Here is a 6,182-nt window from a genome sequence, read left to right as displayed (position 1 = left end):
GCATCATTATTCTGTGAGCCTTTAGAACAAAACAAAGTGAAAAGCAGCCAATTTTCCAGGCACTGCTTAAAATTCAACTTTTCCCTCTGACTGGTGGACTTTGGTGAGACAGGAGACGAGAGAAAGCGTGAGACTCAGGTGGAGGAGGTGAGTGTGTATTCGGGTGGTGTTAAGGCCTGAAAGTGTGTCATCCTCAAAGTATTACTGCCCTAAAGCCTTTCCTTCCCTTCACAATAGCTGATGTTTCCCAGTCCTACCATGAAAGCATTTAAAAAGCGAAACAGAAAAACCTTCCGCCCAAACGTTAAACTTTCCAGTAAACTGATGCTTGGAGCTCGGCATGCTGCAGAAAAAGACTAGGTTCCCAGAAGGCTTTGCTATAACTTCGAAGCTTCCAGTAGAGGCTATAGAACTGGTATGAGGAGTGACTGGAAAGGGTGAGGAATAACACCGGCCTTGGGTAGAATCCAAAGTGATTTTTGGCCGCTGAAATTTTAGAAAAACATCATTGTCCCAAAATCTGTACAAACATCTTCTTCCCTCTAGGATTTTCCCTGATACAATGCTTTTAGCAGAGTTCTGTTAGCAAAAATAACATGTGTCATGTAATCCACCCCAGCCCCTAGGGCATCCCCAAGGTTAGTTGCTGTCTCTGCTGAAGGGGCCAACTCCCTTTTACCCCTCGAAGGGAGATGCTTCAGTTCAAGTCAAGAACTTTGGATGTTGTTGTGAGCAGGATGAACCTGGCTTTCAAACTACCTAGAGTCAGAACTCATCAGTGCAAACTTGGTTGATCCCAAATTCACAACAGTTTCTTTGTCCTGGATGACGTTGACTTTGGCTATTGCTACTAAAAAGGGCACATAGGGGAAATTAAGGGTTGAGCACATGAACAATGGATGTGACTGCTTTCTGGGCAGTAAAACATTTTTAAGATTCTCCAGGCAGGGCGGGCTTATCATACTCTCTCTTCTAACAACTGGGCTCAAAACATGGACATCTGTAAAGTATGGAATTTGGCTTCACATGTATTCCTATCACAGATACTCAATTAATACACAGGAATCCAGACCCTCCAGCCTCAAGTAAGCATGGCTTGCTTGTTCTTTTCTGACCCAAGAGGAATGATACTGTCAGAGCCCTGAAATCTTCTGCTGGAGGAGCCCCCAAAAGTGTTGAGTGACCATGGACCACAGCAGTTGCCTCTCTGCCTGGTGCCCCAAGCATGTGGGGAGGGTTCCAGGCTCAGAAGGGCTGATTGCATGAAGATGCCCTCGAGACAACCTCCGACAGAGCATGGGTTCCTCGAGGGCAGAGACCCAACATCCTTGTTTCCATATTCGCCATGTGACCGAGCACAGTCGGTGCCCGGCCCACAGCGGGAATGCAGCAAGCATTTCTTCAACTGAGATCACTGCCATGGTGTGAGGGCCTGGAGCCACAGCCATGATTGTGCACTATCTGAATAGATTTGCACTTCCTCCGTAGAGTCAACATTCACTCCCAAGAATGGCAAATTAGATTAAATAGCACAAGCATTTCAAACAACACTTTGGACAGGATGCACACAAAATGCAGAACATATTTCAAGCCAATTCCTCTCATCACCTTCTAGACTGGGACAGGCAGACTGATAAGGAAGCGCTATGGAAACAAGGGGAAAAAGCAGGGACGGGTGAGGAGGGGAAGGGAGACAAGGAAAGGCAGAGAACAGACTCAGAAAGAGGTAAACACAGACATCATGGTTTTTCATACTTCTCCAAACTTTTCTTTGAAACAAGACTGATTCGTTTCTCAACTGAAATGTTAACGTTGGTTTTGTGCTGGCTTTTTGAAGGCTGCAAGGGATGGAGTTTTTCTGGTCTTTGTGCCCTCAGCACTGGCCCAGGGCCTGGAGTCCAGGGCTAGAGTGCCATTTTTTTTTTTTTAATTAAAAACATACTTTTTCATGAGCTTTCACATACATTATCTGAGCTGATGATAAACGCCACTGTTACTCCTACTATCCTCGAACTCTTGCGGAACTGAAGGTGCTACCCAGCAAGCGTTGTGGTGTTGCCAACTGCATTCACCTCAGCAAGAAATCACAGCTCCTCAAAGATGAATGGCACCTGGGAATCACACCCCAAAGCAGGCTGGGTAATTCTTATCAGCCATGCTGGTCTGCTTCCATGGCCAATACTTCCAGATCACAGATGGTGGCCACTTGGGAGTGAGGAAAGCTGAAATTCAAGATATAATTGACAAAGACTCAAGAGCTTGACTGTGGGCATGTATAGCCAGAGAGATTCTGAATTCTCTGTAATTAATATAGCAAGCTGCAAGGAAATGGATTTTATGGCTTTGGGAACTAAAATCGGGCAAACTTCAATTAAATCAAGGAGGGCTTGCTGGTTTGGAACCCCTGGGGAAAAGTTCCAGACTCATGGAATCTAAAGAGGAAGCTGAGGTCAGAGATACCTGGGCACTGCTGCTGCTTTATCTGCCCACGGCCATGAGAGTCTGGCCCTGCTGATGAATTTGGTGCAAGAAAGGGTTGGCGGGGAGGAGGCACTGTCTGCAAACATTGCTCTAAGGCAGCAGTTCTCATCTGAATAATTGCAGGAGCCTTAGAAACTCTTAATGCCTGGACTTCACTCCCAGAGTTGTGATTTCACTAATCTGGGGTACAGTCTGGGTATCCAGACTACTTTCTTTTTCTTTTGGCTTTAAAAAAAAATCCTATTTAGAAAAGTGTTATTTGATTTTGAATAGCTATTAATGTGCATAAGGCATAGAATTAAAAGTGTACATAAGGACAATATAAGTCTCAATCCAAAGTCTGTCCTTGGCCACTCACTTCTCAAAGAGACACCTTCCAGAGGTCATTTTCAAACAGACAAGACGTCATTTATATTCATATATAAAATAAAAGTGTAACATACTCTGTCCTGCATTTTGCTTGGCTATGTTATCAGTATGTCTTGACTCTCCTTGCTTTTTAAAAAGTTCCCTATTAGTAACCTCTGGCATCAGTGTGGTACACGCTTGATAATTGGTCTACCAATATCGACACGTATTATTAACTAAGGTCTGTAGTTTACCTTGGGTTCAGTCTTGGAGGCATACAGTCTGTGGGCTCTAAGAAATGTGTTAATGACATGTATCTCCCACTGCAGTGTCACACAGAACAGTTTCATCGCTGTAGATGTCCCAGGTTCCACTGATTCATCTCTCCCTCTATACTCACCCATGGCAACTGCTCCTATTTTTTTTACAGTTTCCATTATTTTGTCTTTTCCAGAATCTTATAAACTTGGAATCATGAAGCCTATAGGATTTTCAGAATGGCTTCTTTCACTTAACAATATACATTTAAGATTCCTCCATGTCTTTTTGTGGCTTGATAGCTCATTCCTTTGTATAGTTGAATAATATCCCAGTATATGAATGTGCAACAATGTATTTATCCAGTCACCTCCTGAAGGACATCTTGGTTGCCAAATTTCAGCTGCTATGAATACAGCTACTATAAACAGTCAAGCGTGGGTTTTTGTGTGGACATAAGTTTTTAGTGCATTTGGGTAAATACCAAAGAGTATGATTGCTGGGTAATATGGTAAGAGTATTTTTGTTTTGCAAGAAAATCCCACACTGTCTTCCAAAGTGGCTGTAGCATTTTGCATTCCCACCAGCAATGAATGAAAGTTCTTGTTCCTCCACATCCTCACCAGCATTTGGAATTGTCAGTGTTTCGGATTTGGGTCATTCTTGTAAGTGTGTAGTGCCTCCCATTGTTGCTTTAATTGGCAAATCCCTATTGACATACGTTTTCAGCATCTTTTCATGTATTTATTTTCCATAAGCAAACCTATATGTTCTTCCATGAGTGTAAGTTCAGATCTATCACTCCTTTTTTAATCGAGTCATTGGTTTTCCTACTATTTGTAAAGTTCTTTGTATATTTTAGATACCAGCACACTATCAGTGTTCTGCAAATATTTTCTGCCAGTCCATGCCTTGTTGTTTCATTCTCCGAATAGTATCTTCCACAGAAGTTTTAAATTTTAATGAAGTTTAACTCAATATTTTCCTTTCATGGATTGAGTTTTTGGTGCTGTGTCTTAAAGTCATCACAAGACCAAAGGTCACCTTTCTCCAGTTGTATATTAGAAGTTTTATAGTTTTGCATTTTACTTTTATCTATAACTCACTTTGGGCTGATTTTTGTAAAGGGTATAAGGTCTGTGTCTAGATTAATTTCTTTGCAATTGTATATTTGCTCTTTTCGCACCTTTTACTGAAAAGGCTATCCTTCCTCAATTGCATTATATCTGTTCCTTTGTCAAAGTTCTGTTGACTACATATACCTAGAAACCTGGGTATTTGGGTTTTTTTTTAAACTTCCTACTGCCAGATGATTGATTCTAAGATTCATCCAGGCTAGGAACCACAGCTTAGATGAAAGTTTTATAGCACAAATAAGTCACAGGAATGAAAAGCACAGCATAAGGAATATAGTCAGTGATACTGTGTGGCGCTGTATGGTGACAGATGGTGATTACACTTATCCCAGTGAGCCCAGCATAACATATAAACTTGTTAAATCCCTATGTTGTACACCTGAAACTAATATAGTGTTGTCGCTATACTCAAATTATATTCTTAAAAGAGAAAGCATGTGAATTGTTAGTATAAGTTCCTCCAGGAAGGAAATATAAGCCCTGAATATGAAAGAGCATCAGACTAACAAGAATCCACCTGCTTTCTCAATTCTGGAACATTCTACCTGCAGAGAAGTGTCACCAAGCAACTGCATGTCCTCTTCAATCCAAGGAAAACCCACCCCAACATATGTTGTCTCTGCCCCTTCTACGTGGACCAGTACACTTCCTTTAAGAGAAAGATGGCTAACTAAATCAGGAATGGACAGCAGGTGTGTGCGAGTGTGCACCTGTGGCCTCCTCCCTCCAATCCATAAATCACCTGAGATGCTGCACGAGGGGTTAAATATGGCCAGGTGCTCTGCACGGGATGCAGGAGAGATAGCCTAGAAGCGATAAGAGCAGCAGAGGAGACCACAACAAGGATGGCAAAAGAATAGAACCTCACTCTCCCAGTTTAGAAAAAGACTCCATGATGCCTTCTGGCTAAGGGCCTCATCAGTTCCAACTCAAATCACCCTCTTGATAGGAGTAAGATACAGGAGCAAGGATATGGTTGGTAGAATGGCGAGAGTACAATCCTGGGAGGTTAGGAAGATAAAAGCAGGAAGCACGGGGCTGGGAAAACAAGGCAGCATCAGTGCTGGTGGTGAAGGGTCTGTAGCCAGAGGCCTGGTACATTGCCTAAGCCACTGAGGCAGTGAGATTATACAGCAGAGAGGGAGCCACAGCTGGGACCTGGGGTGGGGGGCATCCCAGACTAAAGTGGGAACCAGTACAAAGGGTCAGACTTTGATGGCCAGCATGCAGTCAGCTCTCAAAAAGCACCTGTGGAAATCATAGAAGTTGCAGATTCACTTGCTTCAAATCACACTTTCTGTAATCATCATCATCACATCTCTCCTTTAGAGGATTTGTACTTCTGCTAGAAGATTACCTATAAGGTAAATATTACTCCAGTGTGTTATGGGATGAGTCACATCCCCTCAAAAAGATACATTGAAGTCTTAACCTCCCATACTTTAGAATGTGACCTTATTTGAACACAGGGTCTTTATAGAGATAATCAAGTTACAATGAATCATTAGCATAGGCCCTAATCCAACATGACTGGTGTCGGTATAAAATGGAGAAATTTGGTTGGAGACTGATACGTACAGGAACAAGTGCAGCGGGGTCCTCAGCACTTCCTGCCAATGGCTCTGTAGGAGCCTGCGGCTGACTGGTCACTTCTTCACCATCAGAGAGACCTTCTCTCTAGTAAGAGCTACAATAAACAGCCCCACAATCCATCCCTCCTTGCCCCTGACTTATTTGCCAGACAGAGTTCACAGGCAGGCAGAGAGTCAGGCAGAGAGTCAGGCAGAGAGAGGAGGAAGCAGGCTCCTCGCTGAGCAGAGAGCCCGATGTGGGACTTGATCCCAGGACCCTGAGATCATGACCTGAGCCGAAGGCAAGGGCTTAACCCACTGAGCCACCCAGGCGCCCATGCCCCTGACTTCTGTGCAGAGGGGAACAGCACACAGCAGGCATTCAGGG

Source organism: Mustela nivalis (genome assembly GCF_964662115.1).
Source record: "Mustela nivalis genome assembly, chromosome: 20".
NCBI classification, from domain to species: Eukaryota; Metazoa; Chordata; class Mammalia; order Carnivora; family Mustelidae; genus Mustela; species Mustela nivalis.
The sequence above is the reverse complement of the archived record's forward strand: the minus strand, read 5'-3'. Positions refer to the sequence as shown.